This window comes from Cervus elaphus, chromosome 29 (assembly GCF_910594005.1).
Source record: "Cervus elaphus chromosome 29, mCerEla1.1, whole genome shotgun sequence".
In the NCBI taxonomy this organism is placed as follows: Eukaryota; Metazoa; Chordata; class Mammalia; order Artiodactyla; family Cervidae; genus Cervus; species Cervus elaphus.
The window spans coordinates 50,350,695-50,372,136 of record NC_057843.1 but is presented as its reverse complement, the minus strand read 5'-3'; the positions used below and the strand labels follow the sequence as shown (position 1 = coordinate 50,372,136).

The following is a 21,442-nucleotide window of genomic DNA, read 5'->3' as shown; positions in this document are numbered from 1 at the left end:
AATGCCTCTGTAGCATAAATTACTTTTGAAATGTGGTCCCTCTCCCTCTCCTTGTGTGAACTTTCACGTGTATCTTGGATTGTTCCTGCTCTCAAAGTAACAACTTCTGATGCGTGAGGGGGTATGTGTGTGTGTGTGTGTGTTGTGTGTGTGTCCTGTGTCCTGCTCTCAAAGTAACAACTACTAATATGTGAGGGTGTGTGTGTGTGCGCGCACGTGCTCAGTCACATCCCCCTCTGACTCTATGGACTGCAACCCACTAGGCTCCTCCGTCCATGGGATTCTCCAGGCAGGAATACTGGAGTGGGTTGCCATTTCCTGGTCCAGGGGATCTTTTCGACCCGGGGATGGAGTCTCCTGCGGCTCCTGCATTGCAGGCAGGTTCTTTACCACTGAGTCACCTGGGAAGACAACCCCAACCACTGACAGGCACAGCACAGCTGGGAAGCGGCAATGTGGAAACCTTGTTTTTTGCTAAAGAAAAATGCAGACACCGGGAAACTCAACTACTCTTAGATGTGTGCCTGCAAGAGAACCAGGGAGGATAAGTGGTGGAAAGCTGGTCACACCCCCTGCCCAGAGCATTACAACGGATAATCAAGCATCTGCCATCTGAAGCTGCGATGCTTTTTGGACACATATCCAAGAAGGTGACTGCTCAACTTCAGCCCCCTGGCTGAAGGGAGACGGATGAGAGAGAGTGAATCTCAGGATACCTGTAACCCACTCACAGGTAAGTCTCCATTCACTGTTTGAGAGGTGCCATGATTTAAAAGCCTTTGTGTTTATAAAACCTCATAACTTCATGATATGGTCACTGGCAAACTGCAACACTTCCCAATACGCTGAGGGGTCAGGTGAGGATTCCTCACCCCTTCCTCCTGAGAAAATCACACTTCCCAAACAAGATACCAAATCTAGAAGGCACCACTGACAAGACAGTTGACATAATACAGCTTGACTTCTTTCTTAAATGTTTGCAAATTTATAAATAGAAGGTTCCTTCAACATCCCATAGAATTGTCATTCGCCTCCTTCTTTGGACGCTAACCTATTTCATTCATAAGGGTCTGAACCTAATTGTTCATACACAAATTCCAGGCAGTGGGCTGCAGCTCAATGGGGCAAATGGCCTTAACTGGTCTGGTATCCCAGTGAGCGGCTCTCAGCCTTGGCTGCACACACATTAGAACCACTGGGCGCTTTCAAAGAATACCAATTCCCTTACCCGAGAGACTCGATGGAATCAGTGAGGAGTGTGACCTGAGTGCCAGGCGTTCCTATTGTACACTCAACACCAAGAACCTGGACATGTACCTGCAAACTGGCAAAGGCGCTAGGGAACACCCTTCCCCGCCCCCATGCAGGGGCCTTGATGCTCATCAAAAGCAAGCTCTCACGTGATGCCTTCAGTCATCAACTACAAGGCCAAAGGTGATTTCAAGAAAAGATAGTGAGAGGCTATTTCAGGTATATGGGGCTGAGCTGTTTTTACAACACTTCTGACACCAAATGTGGGGTTTTTTTTCCTCCAGACACCAGCCAATTCTGATACCAACTGGGTACCAAAATATTCATTTCAGTTCTGTCATAAACTAGCTGAAGTTAGCCCAGATCCCACATATTAAGGGCTTAGTCCCACAAGAATGCCCTCTGCAGGCATCAGCTGCAAATGGGGTGCCCAGGGAGATTATAAATTTGGCGGTTCTGTGAATTCAAGGCTTCTCATGAATTCCAAGGTATGAAAATTTGCTTGCACAGCTAAGATTCCAGAAAACATTCTACTTACTACTACAGTTTATTAGAAAGAATACGACTTAGGAGCAGTCAAATGGAAGAGATACAGAGGGTAAGGTATGGGGGAGGGTCGGCAAGCTTCCTGGCTTCTTCTCTGGACAGGCTGCCTCTATTAGTATCTTGATGTGCCTATCAACCCAGAAGGTCTCCCAGCAGCTTCTTCCAGTGTCTGTGTAACTCAATCCCTAGTACCCTTTCCCTTCCCAGAGGTCAGCCTATAGGGCTAAAAAGTCCCAACCTTCTAATTACTTGGTCTTTCTGGTGACCCTTGATGATACAGTGGAAGTGACAAATAGATTCAAGGAACTAGATCTGATAAACAGAGTGCCTGAGGAACTATGGTCTGAGGTTCATGACATTGTACAGGAGGCAGTAATCAAGACCATCCCCAAGAAAGAAAAATGCAAAAAGGCAAAATGGTTGTCTGAGGCGGCTTTACGAACAGCTGAGAAAATAAGTGAAAGGCAAAGGAGAAAAAGAAAGGTCTACCCATTTGAATGCAGAGTTTCAAAGAATAGCAAGGAGAATTAAGAAAGCCTTCCTCAGTGATCAAAGGAAGAAACAGAGGAAAACAATAGAATGGGAAAAACTAGAGATGTCTTCAAGAAAATTAGAGATACCAAGGGAACATTTCATGCAAAGATGGGCTCAATAAAGGTCAGAAATACTATGGACCTAACAGAAGCAGAAGATATTAAGTGGCAAGAATATACAGAACTATACAAAAAAGATCTTCATGACCCAGAATACTACGATGGTGTGATCACTCACCTAGAGCCAGACATCCTGGAACGTGAAGTCAAGTGGGCCTTAGGAAGCATCACTATGAACAAAGCTAGTGGAAGTGATGGAATTGCAGTTGAGCTACTTCAAATCCTGAAAGATGATGCTGTGAGAGTGCTATATTCCTTATGCCAACAAATTTGGAAAACTCAGCAGTGGCCACAGGACTGGAAAGGTCAGTTTTCATTCCACTCCCAAAGAAAGGCAATGCCAAAGAATGTTCAAACTACCACAAAATTGCACTCATGTCACATGCTAGCAAAGTAATGCTCAAAATTCTCCAAGCCAGGCTTCAACAATACGTGAACCATCAACTTCCAGATGTTCCAGCTGGATTTAGAAAAGGCAGAAGAGACAAAGATCAAGTTGCCAACATCTGCTGGATCACAGAAAAAGCAAGAGAATTCCAGAAAAACATCTAACTTCTACTTTATTGATTACGCTAAAGCCTTTGACTGTGTGGATCACAATAAACTGTGGAAAATTCTGAAAGAGATGGGAATACCAGACCACCTGACCTGCCTCCTGCAAAACCTATATGCAGGTCAAGAAGCAACACTTAGAACCAGACATGGCACAATGGACTGGTTCCAAATAGGAAAAGGAGTATGTCAAGGCTGTATATTGTCACCCTGCTTATTTAACTTATGTGCAGAGTACATCATGCTAAATGCCAGGCTGGATGAAGCACAAGCTGGAATCAAGATTGCAGGGAGAAATTTATCAATAACCTCAGATATGCAGATGATACCACAGTTATGGCAGAAAGTGAAGAGGAACTAAAGAGCCTCTTGATGAAGGTGAAAGAGAAGAGTAAAAAAGCTGGCTTAAAACTCAACATTCAAAAAACTAAGATCATGGCATCCGGTCCCATCACTTCATGGCAAACAGATGGGGAAACAATGGAAACAGTGGCAGACTTTATTTTGGGGGACTCCAAAATCACTGCAGATGATGACCGCAGCCATGAAATTAAGACACTTGCTCCTTGGAAGAAAAACTATGACCAACCTAGACAGCATATTAAAAAGAGACATTACTTTGCCAACAAAGGTCCATTTAGTCAAAGTTACAGTTTTTCCAGTAGTCCTGTATGGAAGTGAGAGTTGGACTATAAAGAAAGCTGAGTACTATAAAGAAAGAAGTGATGCTTTTGAACTGTAGTGTTGGAGAAGACTCTTGAGAGTCCCTTGGACTGAAAGGAGATCCAACCAGTCCATCCAAAAGGAAATCAGTCCTGAATATTCATTGGAAGGACTGATGCTGAAGCTGAAACTCCAATACTTTGGCCACCTGATGCAAAGAACGGACTCAGTGGAAAAGACCCTGATGCTGGGAAAGATTGAAGGCAGAAGAGGATGACAGAGGGTGAGATGGTTGGATGGCATCACTGACTCAATGGACATGAACAAGCTCCGGAAATTGGTCATGGACAGGGAAGCCTGGCATGCTGCAGCCCATGGGGTCACAAAGAGTTGGACATAACTGAGCGACTGAACTGATTCTGGTGACCAGTCCCATCCTGAGGCTACCTAGGATCCCTTCCCACCCTCACCTAAGGCATACATTAGCAAAAAATCAGGAGTGGAAAGGTGCCCCACTGTGAATAACAAAAGATGTTTTTACCATCCCTATCTCTCTGGACATGCCAAGGGTTCTAGAAGCTGTATCAGGAACCAGAGACAAACACCAAATATATATTTTTTATTATATCACAAGGGCCAACACTAATGCAAATCAACATCATTCCTAATACTTCCCAGGAAGCCTACCACAATGTCTGGTACTAGAAAATGCTCAATAAATACTGTGTTGACGAAATATCTGACTTTATACACGAACACACCCACCTTGGCAAATGGTTTTGCCACCTCCTTCAGAGAAAAAGTCCTCACAATTTTGGTCCCCAAATCTGAGACTACTTCATCCATCTTCTCCCTCCCACTTTCTATTAAAGCCCAATTTCCCCACCTGTGTTCTCAAAACCAGTGTTCACCTTCTCTGAAGCCTGGCCCTAGCATTTGTTTCTCACTCGCATATCTTTAGCCTCTCCCTCTGTACCAGAAACTTTCCATCAGCATTAGAATATGTTCAAGTCTCTTCAATCTCAGTTTGAAAAAACAAACAAAGGCAGGCCACAGACCGCCTCCCCCCCCAATTCCTGCCTACCTTGTACGTGTACCTGGCTTCTCAGTCTTAACCAGCTTCTCCTCTTCCTCCGAGTACAATGATCCAACTTTCCAAAGCCAGCCCCCTCCCCATCTCATTCTACACCCCTCTTTGGGTGATCTTTTTAAAGTATCTCTTCCTCTTAGGAACTGAGCTAGGGGTGTTCTGGAGATCTTTTTCATATGGTGTGTGCCGCACTTAGTCGCTCAGTTGTGTCCGACTCTTTGCGACCCCATGGACTGTAGCCCAGCAGGTTCCTCTGTCCACGGGATTCTCCAGGCAAGAATACTGGAGTGGGCTGCCATGCCCTCCACCAGGGGATCTTCTCAACCGAGGGATCGAACCCAGGTCTCCCGCATTGCAGGCAGATTCTTTAACGTCTGAGCCACGAGGGATATGCAAGGACTACTTATTTGCAATGGCCCCAAAATATGTATTTCCATCCCAGATCTCTTTCAGGAGTTCCCTCTGCCTCCCTGACTCCACCTGGAATGCCTCAAAAGCAAACAGACTCAAGTGGAATTACCTTCCCTCCCCAACCTGTGCCAAACCCACTCCTCCCCTAGTCCCCTTCAACTGAAAATGGTTTCACCATCCTATTCCACTCAGGTATTTATGCCAAACTCTTAAATCATCTTTGATAGCTTCTCTCCAACAACTATACCCAAACAGTAACTACCTTCTTACTGATTTCTAACTACAAACTCAGTATCTCTCTCACCTCTCCATCCGTCCCCCATCTACTCCCCTGTTTACCCCTGGGTGACTGCAAAAGCCTTTGCACTATCGGGCCACACCCCATTCTCCCCCTCCCCAGCGTGTGGACAGGCTGTGCCCACACAAAGTGACTGGCTCAGGGGACTGCCTCTGGCCTGACCTAGTGGGACAAGCAGTACATCTTTTCTAGTTGGTCCACCCAGAAGGGAGTCTTTTTCTGGTTTGCACAGACACCATGTATGCCAATAGGGCCTCACAGCAATGAGGATGATCATTTTTAAAACCCAAACCTAATCATCTTATCTCTCATTTAAAAGTTTTCAATGAGTTCCCACTACCTTTTCATTACAAGTGCAAAGTCCAAAAGATGACCCAAGAGGTCTCATCCCAAGCTACATTCCTTCTTTGGTCTCACCCATTTCAACCTGGAACACTAAACCCTAATTCACTTCACTTCTACTCATTTTTAAGGCCCCATTTTAAGTACTTCTTTTCAGCAAGACCTATCCTGAGAAATCCCCTCCCTTAATCTGGGTTAGGTCTCCAGGTGAAACGGCCTCCAGACACTTGGGCTTTTCTGAAGTACCACTTATGACTGTAATTGCCTATGTGACTATGTGCTTGTCTGTCCCCCTGTCCTTGAGACACTAGACTAAATGGTTCGTAAAGGTAGAGAATTTCTATCCCATTCACAGCTGTAGGCCAGAGCTGACAATGCCTAGGAACAGGTGCTCAGTAAATAGTGGTTCAATGAGTAAACAGGTCTTTCAAGTTCACAGGACCCTCCCAAACAATCCGGCTCCCTCTTTAGCAAAAGGAAAATTCATCACGGGAGGAAGTTCTTAGTAAATTTACTGCACTGATTATCAAGTACACATAGACTCCTGATTGGAAATACTAGTACAATCAATGAATCAGAAATTCTGGGTGCTTAATGGTTCTGGATTTGTATTTGTGATTATAATCCTCTTTTAAGCTTCTAGGACCAGTTTCCTGTGTGCAGTCACACAGGACCTATGCTCTGCTTAATGCTCAGTTGTCTGTTACCATCTTAAAATTCATGTTTAAAGAAGGGGCCCCACAAGCTCTGTAGCCAGCCTAAAGCCTTACAAATTAGTCTGATTTCTGCAAGGGGCCCAATGAATAGCCAGTCCCTAGCTAAGGATGCATCTTTTATAACCAAGACAATGTTTTTAACCTCCCTAAGGTCTATATTATATTTGCAGGATTATACACGAGGATTATACTTGCAGGACATTATTTTCTTCTGGTAAGTAAAATCATATATTACTTAATAATTCTCTTCCATAAAATTAGTATTTCTCAGACTACAGAAACACAGTTTTCCTAGTTATTGATTTTAGGCAAAAAAAATTTAATTTCTTTTAAAACTAAATTCTACTCTAAACATAATTTATACCAAGTCTCATTATTAAATTTTTGCTTAGAATTTTGTATGACATTCTCATGTGAGAGACTGTTGATTTTTTCAAATCAACAACCATGGTCCATTGATACTTCATCAGCTTAAAAAACAATTGAAAGACATCAAGCAATTAAAATAAGAAAAATGAAAACTGTAGGATTCCCTTTTAGCTTCCACATTTTAAACTTTAGAAATTTGACAGCCACATCAAACACTTAAAATTTCTTTGGAGACAAAGTCTGGCAAGATATACATTGGCCATTCAGAAAGAACACTGATTTAGTCATCTTTATTATAAAAATATTTAAAGTGTTAGATAGCTTCTCTAGTTATTACGAGTTTAAAGTTAATTATGTTCAGTATACAGTTTAGTTAATAAATGTCTAAAGCATTTTAAATATTCACTCATTTTTTTTTTGTCAACTAGGTAACTATGCTCCCCAGGGGACATCTAACAATGTCTGGAGACATTTTTGGTTGTTATAACTAGACGGAGGGGACCAGTGGCATCCAGTGGGTTGAGCCAGGAACACTGATACACAGCTTACAGTACACAGGACAATCCCAACAGGAAATTATCTGGCCCAAAATATCAGAAGTGCCAGTGAAGGAACTCTGGTCTAAGCATACATGTATTTGCCACATACAGGCAACCAGGACATATGACAACCTTACACCATGTCTCCTGTGTCAAAGCCAGTGTGGTTAAAAATACAGACAGACCCCAGGAGAAACACCAGATTTATAAGAACAGTCATTTGGGAATTCCCTTTTAAGACAAGGAGTAAGGCAGCTGACAGCTTGAATTAGAACTATAAATAAACAGTGACACAGTTCCGTGGCTGGCCCATAAAGAGACTGTGCAGGTGACCTAATCTACACGTCACAGAAAACAGAAATTGAGACTGAGATCACTTTCAATAGTATTAATTTGTTTCCTGCCACCTCATTCCAGAAAAATGTACAACATATATATCAAAGGTCAGAATTTTTCATTCACTTGAGAATGTGATCACCAGGTGTAGCAGTTTATAAGAGATTTGAAAACACGATGAATAAACCAAATTTGACTTCTTGTGTTTCACGAAAGAAAAAAAGCCAATATTTAAAATCACTGTTTACTTTTTTTTTTTTTTTAATAAAGTTTGTTCAATTATTGGGTAGGGAAGCTCTGGTCACACTGGGCTAGAATTCCTGTACAGTTAGAGGGAGAGAATGGCCGCTACCTGCCCAGGTGTTGGCAGGGCCTCTACAGGTCACCTGGAACCAATTACAGTCCATTTAGCTCGCCCCATACATTACCTATTTAGTTCCTGTAGATCTGTAGTGTATTTTTTTTTCTGGCCAAACCAAGCAACATGTGGCGATCTTTGCTTCCATACCAGGGATTGAACCGGTGGCCCCTGCAATGGAAGCTCACAGAGTCATAACCACCGGGCCAGCAGGGAAGTCCCTAAATTTCATTTTGTATATAGTCAATCCTGCTTGTGCTCAGTCACTAACTCATGTCTGATTCGACAATTTGGGCTGTAGCCCACCAGGAGATAGTTCATAGTTCTCAAGAAAAACAGTTCTTTAGTGTTAAGCAACAAAATTGCAAATGGAAAAGAACTAGAGGACTTCTCCGGTGGCCCAGTGGCTAGGAATCCGTCTGCCAATGCAGGGGACACGGGTTGGCCTCCTGGTGCAGGAAGATCCCACGTGCCGCAACCACTGAAGCAAATGCTCCCCAGCGAGAACCCACCGAAATGAGAAGCCCACACACTACAACTAAAGAGAAGCCTGCCGGAGCCAACGGGAGGAAGTCCCTGCAGCAACGAAGACCCAACATGACCAAAGAGTAAAAAATAAGCAGTAACTAGTGACTGGAAGCTGTCCTATAATTAATCGAGGATGAACTATATTTAATGAAGAATGAAATCCAGTACATGTTTAGGACCAAGGCTGAGAAGTTACTTTCCAACGTCAGGCTGAAGGAAAGGCAGAGGACCTAACTGGAACCTTCCAACCCTCACCATGAGATGGAAGGGAAAAAAAAAAAAATCAACTTCTTTTATCTACCAATAAAACTCTGTAAAAGTAAATTCATCATGTGTTACCTTATTTTTAAACATGGAACAGTCAGCCATTTCTGAGAACTCCAAAGTTTCCCTGAAGGACCACCTTGAAGGCCGGCTAAAAGCCGTGAAGGCTTAATGATTAAGCCACAGCAGAAAGCCATTTTCCTTAATCTGGGGCAGTGGGGTTGGAACTGCCTGAGCTCCTAGCAGGTAATTTACACTGATCTTTAAAAACCATTCAGCCCTCTTCCTCCCCTCCGTAAAACAAATCTGCCCTTCAGAACAGCTCTAAAAAGGTTGGGGGGCGGGGGGAGCGGGGAGGGTGGGCGAGGGCGGGCAGGATGCCCAGAGAAGCTTACAAGTAAGTGTCTGGCGGGATGCTCACCTGGCCCTCACCAAATGCAGACCACAAAAAGCTGTGGTCTTGTTCTCATCTCCAGGCACCACATTTTCTCTGAACACTGTACATCCCCTCAATTTGCCTCTTGTCCTACTACTTGTAACATGAAGACTCTCTTCCCCCTAGAACGAAATAGCAAAGCCAACGAGTGTGGAGGATGCCAGGTGACTACAAGACTCACCTCCAACCGGGCAGCCCGCAAGGCCCAGCCTGGATGCAAGGGCGATCTATCATCCACCGAGAAAGATGAGTAGTGTGTAGTAGGCTGGGATGCCTGTGTTTTGCTCGGCATCCAGGAACAGAGCTGCAAGGCAGAAGGGAAAAGAGCTGTGAGGGAGAGCTTCTTCCACCTTAAAAAGCTAATCAACAAAAACTGGAAACATCTGAATCAGAAATTGGGCGCTAACAACACAAAACCAGAAAGAAACCTAGGAAGGGAATAGAATGCGTTCACGAACAATCACCTGTTTCACTACAGAGCCAGCAGCCAGCAGCGCGCGTTTTCTAGACATGGCGTGAAGCGTGCAGAGCAAACAGGAAGGTGGGGAGACGCGTGAGGGCTTCGGAGCTCCTAGAGCAGCGTCTCTTTTCCAGTGGTTAGCCCCTAGGGTGAGCCATTTAACATCCCGGCGCAGGCTTCTTTCTTTATCAGTAAAATAGGGGTAGTAGATACCTCTCCGCAGCGCCACGTTTAGGATTAAGCAAAGTTAAAGCCTCTGGCCCCCAAGGCACCACAGTGAGTAACTGTTCGCTCCCGGCCTCTTCACGCCCGCAGCCGCCAACTCCCGATTCCTAAGCTACTACTCGCTACGTGAACCAGGGGGAAAGACAGCAGAAATAAGTGCCTTCCAGGTGATACGGGGCACCAAAGTCCCAGCCCCAGGCTCCCCGAACCGGACGGAAGAGTTGGGTCGAGGCAGGGCGCTCTGCACCACCCCCGGTCCCGGACGCGCAAGCTGGAAGTGGATTCCCACCGCGCATCCTCTTTCTCCTGCTCCGGCTCCGCGTCCTCTTTCCCGAAGGAGCTGACCCCACTCGCTGCAGCCGGGCCCTGGCTAAGTGGCGGCTTCCTCCTTCCCGCCTATCCTTCCCATTTCCTCCCCTGCAGCCAGGCAAACGAGCAGGAGACCTGGTGGGGCGTTGGTTACCTGCAGCGAGCGCCTGGCCCGGAAGACGCTGGAGGGTGCCGGGCAGCGCGGGTCCGCTCTCGCCCGGCGCTGCTCCGCGCTAGGCTGACTGAGCTCGTGGCGCCGGCGGACCTCGCGGCGGGGCCTGGGGCCGCCCACCCTCGCGCCCGTGCACCACGCCCCTGGGCCCGCCCCTCTAGGCCCCGCCCAGCGCATCCCTGCCTCGCAGACCTCTGCTGCCTAGGGCCTTCTGGCCCAGGTCAGCGCGCCCTCTGGGCATTTCGTTGTCTGGTGGAAGTGCTGAACTCTGCGCGCTTCCTCTTTCTTTTTCCTTAGGTTGACTTGGGTTCTTAGTTGGGAGAACCGCTTAGGGACTGAGCCCTTGAGTGGGCTCTTCAGAATTTTATACCCCCTTCTGGGAGGCAGGAACCGCGGGAAGCGCTGTCTTTTCTAATTTTAAAAATAGGTTTTATAACCAAAGGAAAAAAAATTTCCGGAGGTCTTTATATTGTGTTAAAATTAGATGTGACCATTGGGTTTGTTTGTTTGTTTTCCATGATGAGAGATGCATATAGGGCCCCGTGGGTCTCCTGAACACAAGGCCTTTCTGTGTCCCCCAGTTCTTTGATTATAGGGAACAGCCTCCATTCAGCCTCCATGACCTTCCCTGAATTCCACTGGGCAGATTCAAGCCGTTGTTAAGACCAAGGAGAAACAATCAAGAGCAGCCCTGGGGAAAGGTCCCTTTTCCTCATCAACAAATACACACGCAATATCTTTGAACTGTTCCACAAATACTCAATATACTGCCCAGGAGTATGTAGACCCCAGAGCCGTTAGACCCGAAGGTTGATGATGCTGACTTATCTCACCACCAACCCATCAGAAAAATGCCTGCGAGCTGATCACACTGTCTTTGAACAGGTAATACAAAACTTCTCACTATCCTCCCCAAGTTGGGACATAACGGTCTTGAGGGCGGTTAGCCCACTGTGTCCCCCTCTGCCTGGAAAAGTAATAAAGCGATCCTTTTCTACATCACCCAAAATTCTGTCTCCAAGATTCCATTAGGCAACAGTGTACAGAGAAGCTGAACTTCTGGCATCATGAGATTTACTTACTAAAAAATTTAGTATTTTTAAAAACTCATTACATTCGTGTGTGAGTGTGTGTGCACACGTGCCAAGTCGTGTCTGACTCTTTGCGACCCCATGGATTGTAGACCACCAGGCTCCTCTATCCATGGGATTTTCTAGGCAAGAATACTGGGTTGGGTTGCCATGCCCTCCTCCAGGGGATCTTCCTGACCCAGGGATCGGACCCATGTGTCTTATGTCTCCTGCTTTGGCAGGTGGGTTCTTTACCAAAAACTAAAGCTATGGAACAATCCTCAGTGCTATGCAAAGTAGAAAACCCCCCTCCTGCCCTCATTGCAGGTAGCATTGTGTCAACTTTAAATGTCCGCACAATCTCCTTTGTAGCGAAAGGAATATTGTGTCTGTTTTTTATTCCATTGGTTTTTTAACTCCTGGAGTCCAGAACAGGTTACTTATCTTCATATCACTTAATTCATTCAACACATATGCATTGAAATAAATGAAGGAGCTAACTGAATACAGTCAGTTCCCTACCCACGGGTTCCTGTCGGGGCTGTGGGGTAAAGCTGAGGTGCTGTGAGTGGGTGGGTTTCCCTGTAACAGGAAGTTTGCCTAGCGTCCTTCATTCTAATCAAAGGGGGTCATTGCTCAGGGGAGACGCATGAACACAAAGAGAAGGGCTGGGACCCACTGACTCTCTGAGGCTCACCGTCTTGGGCTTTGGACTTGATGGGGTTAGATGCCCTCGGGACAGGGGTGTTCGCATAGATATGTCCACACAGAGCAGAAGATGACAGTGCCAGGTAAGTGGAACATAAATTAGCCACTCGGCAGCACACACAGGTTTCAAGTCAACCCACCTGTCTCTTTTATGGAGATCTGGCCTTTTCTCTTCTAGATGTTGGGACATTCTGAGAGGACTGCTCTGGACTCTCCTGCCCCCCACCCCCGTGCCAGAGCATTGCTGGGTGAAGTAGCAACAAGCAGGCCAGCCATCCCGACAATGGGGAGTCACTAGTGAGATATCCCTGGGGGGAGGTAGATCTTGCCTGGGGATATTCCTCCTCCTCCTCCTCCAATAATCTTGGAATATCTTGCTTTAATTTTATTTAGGACTCTTCTTGAAAGGCATTATGTGCAAGACCTAGAACAAGGAAAGGAAGCTCCTTGTTCATGAACCTCTAAGCCATGGTTTATATTTTTATCATGGAAACAAAAGTCTGAACCCAAAATATCTTCTGCAGATATACACAGCATATTGGTCAGAATTAGAGAAAAAGTAATTGCAATTTTTTTTCAATCTATTGCTAATCCAGATGACCTTTTTTACTAAAAGACAAAGTGATATTTTTAAATTCCTTAAGTCAAGCCATTGTGAAAGCAATTATACTAAAACCCTAATACTGCATTATGAAATTAAATTCATAAATTTTATTAATTCAGTGTTTGAAACTAAGCCTGTCACTTCTTTCCACTAGATTAAACATGTTTCCTCCATCCTCACTTGACCAGTTTTTTTCTTACTGTGCTTTCAGCAAGAATATTTTCAGTTTTTTGGGTTTATTTTTAATTATCAATACTTAGTATTCCTATTTAGGGGAGCAGAATATGCCACCCCAAAATATGTCCCTTTGTCATAAGAGTCATTTTAAACTGGTTATTTTTAAGAAACTTCAAACACAAGAAAAGCTCTGAAACCAAGTTAAAGTTACTCTTGTGTGAGGATATCTTTATATATAAGAGAAATCATGTATGACGCCTTTGTAAGAGTGTCTCCCTGCACTAGGAAGAGTGTGGAGGTGTTAGTTGCTCAGTCGTGCCCAGCTCTTTGCAACCCATGGACTGTAGCCCAGCAGGTTCCTCTGTCCATGGGCTTCTCCAGGCCAGAATACTGGAGTGGGTTGTCATTCCTATCCCCAGGAGAACTTCCCAACCCAGGGATGGAACCCAGGTCTCCCGCATTGCAGGAGGATTCTTTACCCTCTGAGCCACCAGGGCTACTACTAGGAAGCCCTACTAGGAAGAGGGGGAATGACAAACCTCTAGGAATTCTTATCAAAGCATCACAACACTCCTTTTGTTCACTGTGCTTTTTTTTTTTTTTTTTTGATGACTGTCCAAAGTGACTATACGCTACCCCACCCATCTTCTTTCATCTTTAGCTGAAGATGGTATTTAAGGTGAGGGCTTAAACCAGTTGGGAAAATTACTCAATTTTACCAGGCCTTTCCCAGTGAAGTGTAAGATACACAGCCAATTTTGAAGTCTTAATATGAAAAAAAAATTTTTTTTAGTTTCTCATTTAAATGTATTTAAAAATATTAATTATAGGTTGAAATTACAGTATTTTGGATATATTGTTTATAAAAGTATTTAAACATTTTTAATTAAAAGAATGAAAGAGTGAATACAATTTGTTACTAGTGTTACTGAACCAAACTTGGGTCTACTCACCTATTTTGCAGCAAAATCAATCTACTGACACCAGTTTTGGTGAAGGAATGCACAGCATTTATTTGCAGGGTGCCAAGCAGGGAAAACTGGCAGCCCATGATGGAAAGACTCAGACTCCCTGACGGCCTTCAGGGGAGGGCTTTTAAAGAAACCACTTTGGGTGAGGGTTGCAGCTCATGGACTTTTTTCTGATTGGTCAGTGGTGCTGTTGTTAATAAATATCAACATTCTGGCTCCCACCAGCCTGGGGTCTACTGTTTCTGGTCAGCTTATAGTCAGCATCCTGCACCTGGGTGGGTGGGGGTCTTAGGTTCTTGAGAACAACTCAAAGATATGTGTTAGATCGTTCTGTATATCCCTTGAGGGGAAACTAGGACTTTGTTTTATTGTGGCATGCTTCTTGCCTGCTTTCCCTCTATTTCTGCATCCCCTCACTTTCCTAACTGATAACTGCTTGAGGCTGCTCTTTGGCATACAGGACTAAAGCCTTTTTCTACAAGCAAGAAACAAGGAGCGTGGAGGGGTTTTTGTACCTGGGAAGGTCCCACAGGGTGGTGGTCCATTTCAGTCCCCCCTTTTGCTTGACACTCTTCAATCTTGAGGGGAACAGGGGCATGGCAGAAAAGAGAATAAAGTTTTGAATAGAGAGGTTAGTCAAAAACTTGACAAGGGAACTCATTTTTAAGGGGCTTGGTTTCACTAGCATTACAGTTGCCACTTTGAATATATATTGCCAAGCAATGCTAGTTCTGTTGCCTAACACAATTTGATTAGTTTGTTCAGTTATATTGTGAACATTGATGAAGTGATCATCTGACTTAATGCGTAGTATTCTTTTGTTAGGAAAATTCATTTCATTTCAAGATCAAAATTCATTTCAAGATCCAGACAATGAATTTATAAATTAACTTTTGTCAGTTGGATGTGGCATATAGCCTATGGATATGATCCACTTGTTCTTAATTATCACAATAATTTATAATCCATCAAAAATCTATACAAGTTCAGAAAGTATTTCTGGATCTCTTAGGGGTTATAGCAGTTACTTTTGTAGAGAATTTAAGAATTTAAAAGAATTAAACATATAATGGAGGACTGAAAAAGCAGAAAGGGAGATATGCAATAACAAAAAGATGCCCATAACTCCCCCCCATAACTGGGGGGAGCAGCTGCCACTGCTAGAACTGGAGACAGAAGTGTGGGGTTATCAGAAACTAAGAGCTGGAACAGTGTTATGTGGCAGCCTGGATGGGAGGGGAGTCTGGGGAAGAGTGGATACATGTGTATGCCTGACAGAGCCCCTTTGCCATGCACCTGAAACGATCATAACACTGTTCATCGGCTAGACTCAAATACAAAATAAAAAGTGAAACAAGGAGACACTAAGAGCTGGGAGAACGCCTCTGAGGAGCAGGCACTCAGACCTCTGAGGCTGGGGAGGGGAGTACCCAGCTGGGCATGTTACTTCTGAAGGCAAGTGGTGAGACTGGAAGAGAGGGTAGATTAAAAACTGGAAAACTGGAACCAACTGCTGCATCCAGGTAAAAGAGCCACTGCTTGGTGACACTGGTGGGAATGATCACCTGAACTGTTTTTCCCCGCTGATCAAATATCAAGGAGCAAATCGCTTCTCTCTCCACTAGCTCTCCGCTCTGCTCGAGCGCCCCCTATTGGCAAAACCTTACAGGAACGTCATCGGCTTTGTCACACCCGCAGCGTCACAGAAGAGTACAGAAGAATGGGCTTGAGTCACAAGATAACACCTTAATAACCAGCATGAGGAGTAAACTCATAATTACAAGTTTCAACTATTCTAATGTTATAGATGCAGGGTAGGTAGGTGGGTTGGTAGGTTTAGTCGCTCAGTCATGTCCAACTCTTGCGACCCCATGGACTGTAGCCCACCAGGCTGCTCTGTCCCTTGGATTTCCCAGGCAAGAGTACTAGAGTGGATTGCCATTTCCTTCTTCAGGGGATCTTCCTGACCCAGGGATCGAACCCGAGTCTCCTGACTGAGCCACATCTTAATAACCAGCATGAGGAGTAAACTCCTAATTACAGGTTTTAACTATTCTAATGTTATAGAGGCAGGGAAGTGCTTATAAACAGAGCTGTTACAGTGATGACACTTCTGATACATTTTTTTAAATATAATAAAACTGTGATTAAAAGCACAACTCAAATAAGGAGACAGTATTAAACTTAACTCAAACCCTGTGCTCTTGAGAGTCAGTGGAGGTTTAAAAACAAAAACAAACCATCATCCCCACACCCTTTTGTGTTCCAGGAAACAGCTTACTGCAAAGAACCACCACCTTTCCTCAAGTAACTTAGATAAAACTCACCCAGAACTCCCTCGATTACCTGTGATAAGACCAGACACAGAATCCTCCAAATTCCCTTCTTTGTCTCGTAAATCAGTAGCTGAACTGTTTTTCCTGCTTACCTATCTGGACAAAATGCCTGCCCACTTGACTTTATTTAGACATTCTTCTCTCCCCAGTTTTTCTATCTTTCATTCACCCTCTGCCTAAGCTAACATTGACAGGCAGGAAAAAACCCTAATTGCCCCTACCAAGAAGCCCTTTCCTGGGATTTCCCTGGAGGTCCAGAAGTTAGGATTCCATGCTTCCACTGGAAGGGCATGGGTTACATTCCCGGCTGGGGAGCAAAGAGCCTGCATGCCACCTGATGGACATGGCGGGGTGGAGGGGGAGCCCCTTCCTTTCCTGACCTCAAGGAAAACTTTTCCTAGTCAGTTGCCTGGTCAAGCCAGCTGTTCCTCTCACTCTTTCATTCTAGCCTTGTTGACTCTCCCATGAAAGAAAGGCTCTTTTCTGCCTGACCTTTCAAAAGCTTGTAGATCTTACAAATGGAGTACTCTCCGTTATAATCTCCCCTCCCCCTAGTGCAATAAACTCCTTCTCTGAATTGCAATAATCCTTTTGAATAAAGTCTCCCCTTACCAAACCTGGAATTGGTTTCTGTTTGACAGTTTTCTGGTGCTATGACTTGGCTCAAAAACTATGGACCTCTACCTATAAAGGTAACAGTTCAGAGATTCGAGGAAACTTTGGTGAGTTCAGGAAACTTTGGTAAGTTCAGGTCTTGAACGAGTGCTCTGAATTCCTTTGTTGTGCATGCTAAGTCGCTTCAGTTGTGTCCAATTCTTTGCAACCCCATGTACTATAGCCCACCAGGCTCCTCTGTCCATGGGATTCTCCATGCAAAAATGCTGGAGTGGGCTGCCGTTTCCTTCTCCAGGGGATCTTCCCGACCCAGGGATTGAATCCACGCCTCTTTTGTCTCCTGCACTGGTAAATGGGTTCTTTACCACTAGCGCCACCTGGGAAGCCCCTCTTGTTTGTTTTTTTTAAATTAATTAATTTATTTTAATTGGAGGCTAATTACTTTACAATATTGTAGTGGTTTTTGCCATACATTGACGTGAATCAGCCATGGGTTGAATCACAGTAAACAGTTACTTTTATTTTTTCCAACAAAAAGAGAGCCTTTGCTTGTCATTATGGCACAAATTCAGTTTAATACCTTCAAAAATGGCAACCTTTACCAAAAGCAATTTAGAACTTCAGAGGCTTCTTTGACAAACTTGGGATCTCGCCAAACTCTCCCCTCCCATCATTCCCCCACTCCCTTTTATCATCAGAACCTTCTCTTCAGCTGCCTTGAATCCTTTGATCTGTCCCCCTTCAATGCCCGTATCTCCTCCAACCCCACCCCTTCCTACCCATCCCAGCCCTCAAATCCTTACCTCTTAAGAGTTGGGCCTCTTCTGTTCTGCTCATCTCCTCTTCACTCCATTGGTGAAGGAAGGATCTCCTGCCTTAAAGAGAACCAGATGGTCAAAGACACAACCCCTGATATTAGACGGGTGAGACCAATAGTAGTCTATTCATAGGCTCAGCTGGGGGAGGAGAAAGCCGCATGTCATTCAGGACCACCTGGGAGTTACACTCAGCATCAGAGTGAATCAGCAGGGCCTGTGGGAGGCAGGCTCTGGGGTAGAGACACAAGTGATGGTAACCCTTGGTTTCCGTGGGAATAAGTGATGTCTTATTTAAATAATTGTGTGGGCTGGCAGGGAGGTAAGACTCCTCCCTGAGGAGTCAGGAGAGCATCTGGTCTGGCTGATGGGGGAACTAGCTGAGTAGAGACAAGAGCAGGGGAACTCAGGGTGAGGCCCTTGGGTATCAAGGCAGCACAGGAAACTTCAGGCCTTAAAGTACACCCTCTTCCCATCAGGGGCTCTTGAGGGCCTCAGGGAGCCCAACGGTAGCACTTGCCTGAAAAAAAGTCATTGAAATCACACTGGATATTTTAGCTATTCATATAGCCTTTGGAGGCACACAGATGACCACTTGATCTTTCCTTGGTCCCTTTCCCCAAATTTAGTCCACAGACTTCATAAGATTACACATCAGGGCAGAGGAAATCTTAAAGGTCTGCTTTACCAACATGCATGGTGATGCTTAAGTTTCATATTGAGCAAGTAGTGCTTGGCTAGAAACACAACTGGGGTAAAAATGTAGAGGTGGGAAAAAGATGAGAGCTGCACATCTATCTATATGTACCCATGAGTTGAAATTTTGACACTGAAGCTGTAAACTTTCTATTTGTGCCTGTCTCTATTTGCGTGTATATGTGTACATGCATTTAAGAATATATGTATTATGTGTGTTAGCTCTGTGCTCAGTTGCTTTAGTCATGTCCAATTCTTTGCGACCCTCTGGACTGTAGCCCATTAGGCTCTTCTGTCTACAGCTTTCTCTAGACAAGAATCTTGAAAAAAAAAAAAAAAAGAATCTTGGAGTGGGTTACTCTGCCGCCCTCCAGGGGATCTTCCTGACCCAGAAATCAAACCTGCATCTCCTGTGTCTCCTGCTTTGTAAGTGATTCTTTACCAATAGTGCCACCTGGAAAGTCCATATATGTTTATACTTATAGTACTTTCCTAAATACAGATGGTATTACCAGATTAGATGATAAAATCCCTTAAATGTCCTCAGTGCTGACTGATGTAGAAATAAGTTAGAGCTCATATAAGTTAAATATTCCTAAAATTCCCAGAAATTAAAGAAATTGAACTTCTAATATAGTTATCCCTAATACTTCTAAAATGAAATTTTAATACTCAGTAAGGATACTTTCAAAGTACTTCTGCAGAAACTATCCCAAATATTTAAAGAATTCAGGCTCCCATAATTTAGGTAAATATTTGGAAAATGACACTAGTCTGATATTGTCAGTTTAATACAAGTTTTTAATAAAAACTTGTCTTCTGAGTTATCATCATCAAGCATAAAAACAGCACACTTTTTTAAATTCTATTTGGACACATTCTTCCTAAAATTATCTAGATTTGCTAATTAATAAGCTAACATTATTGGAAAAGTCCCTGGTGCTCGGAAACGTTGAGGGCAGAAGAATAAGAGGGTGTCAGAGGATGAGATGGCTGCATGGCATCACAATAGATGTGAACTTGGGCAAACTTCAGGAGATGGTGAGGGACAGGGAGGCCTGGCATGCTGCAGTCCATGGGGCTGCAAAGAGTTGGACATGACTGGGTCATGTCTGGGAAAAACTTCAGCAACATCTACTACATGTTTGTGGTAGTGGTTTAGTCACTAAGCCCTGTTGGATTCTTTGCAACCGTATGGACTGTAGCCTGCCAGGCTCCTCCTCTCCAGGCAAGAATACAGGAGTGGGTTGCCATGCCCTCCTCCAGAGGATATTCTTGACCCAGGGATCAAAGGAAACATATGGCTATAGAAAAAAGTTTTGAAATGTATATTCTTTAGCTTGGCTATTCAGCTATAATATGGCAATATATAAGAGTTTACGGTTATTTACATCATAGTTCTCTCTGTAACTGTATTATTACATAGTTTTCTAAGGCTACAGTAATCGAGTATCAGAGACTGGCTGGCTTAACCAACAAACTTTAATTTCTTACAATTCTGGAGGCCCCTAGGCTTGACACAAGTCAAAGTGTTAGCAAAGTTGATATCTTCTGTGACCTCAGTCCTTAGCTTGTAGATGATTGTTTCTCCCTATGTCTTCCGATAGGGACCCTGTTTGTATCTGACTAGGACCTACTCTAATGACCTCATTTAACTTACTATTTAAAGACCCTATCTCCAAATACAGTCACATATGGGGACACTTAGGTATTAGGGCTAACATATATGAATTTTAAAAGAACATAATTCAACCCATAATTCATGGCATCTGGTCCCATCACTTCATGGCAAATAGATGGGGAAACAGTGGAAACAGTGGCTGACTTTATTTTTTTGGGCTCCAAAATCACTGCAGATGGTGATTGCAGCCATGAAATTAAAAGACGCTTACTCTTTGGAAGGAAAGTTATCAGCAACCTAGACAGCATATTAAAAAGCAGAAACATTACTTTGCCAACAAAGGTCCATCTAGTCAAGGCTATGGCTTTTCCAATAGTCATGTATGGATGTGAGAGTTGGACTATAAAGAAAGCTGAGCACTATAATGAAAGATTTGATGCTTTTGAACTGTGGTGTTGGAGAACACTCTTGAGAGTCCCTTGGACTGCAAGGAGATGCAATGAGTCTGTCGTAAAGGAAATCAGTTCTGAATGTTCATTGGAAGGACTGATGCTGAAGCTGAAACTCCAATATTTTGGCCACCTGATGCGAAGAGTTGAATCATTTGAAAAGACCCTGATGTTGGGAAACATTGAAGGCAGGAGAAGAAGGGGACAACAGAGGATGAGATGGTTAGATGACATCATCGACTAAATGGACATGAGTCTGGGTAAACTCTGGGAGGGGGTGATGGACAGGGAGGCCTGGCGTGCTGCAGTTCATGGGGTCACAAAGAGTCAGACACTACTGAACTGAGTGACAACTGAACTGAATTCAGCCCATAACAGTGGGTGAGACTCTACTTGGAGAAATACCATCAGAAAGAGACAACTTTATATGTAAGGTCTACAGGATATTTTTTTTTTTTTAGAAAGGGAAAGTAATTTTGCCTAGAAGACAAACATTTTATATCTTTTCATAGTAACTTCCTGTGCCTTGGGTTGATTTTAACATGTTCTTGATTATTAAAAGAAAAACAAAGTTCATTCACTTTTGAAAGAGCCATGGTTCTTTACAGCCATGTTACCTCCTATATTTACTTTTAAAATCTTCTATTGCCACTGCAGGCAAATAGCATAGAGGTCCCCTGGAAGAAGAGAACCAGACATAGCTCTCTTGACTTAGAGAAGATGTTTTAGGCCTAAGGCATTTTGCAATCTGAGCCTGGATACAATGCATGCCCTTGCAGAGGTCTAGTAGTTAATGGTTTTAGGGAACAAAGCAGAGTATTCCAGAACAAACAGGAATTACCGGATCAGGGAGATAACCATA

General features: G+C 44.0%; 1 protein-coding gene across 8 annotated transcripts in view; it reads right to left on the bottom strand.

Annotated features, from left to right (window-relative positions):
• GCNT1 (glucosaminyl (N-acetyl) transferase 1) overlaps positions 1 to 10,638 on the bottom strand; it is a 59,535-nt gene extending 48,897 nt beyond the window's left edge. For 3 of the 8 annotated variants that reach the window (XM_043890702.1, XM_043890698.1, XM_043890697.1), the window contains exons 1-4: positions 10,501 to 10,608; positions 9,817 to 10,159; positions 9,534 to 9,656; positions 8,195 to 8,295 (exon numbers count right to left, since the gene is read on the bottom strand). The gene's annotated coding sequence lies outside the window, so the exon portion shown is untranslated. Of the gene's footprint in view, positions 1 to 8,194; positions 8,296 to 9,337; positions 9,483 to 9,533; positions 9,657 to 9,816; positions 10,160 to 10,500 lie in introns of those variants that run through there. The other 5 variants (XM_043890701.1, XM_043890695.1, XM_043890703.1 and 2 more) reach the window with 3 other exon arrangements.
• Between the last annotated feature and the right edge of the window lie 10,804 nt (positions 10,639 to 21,442).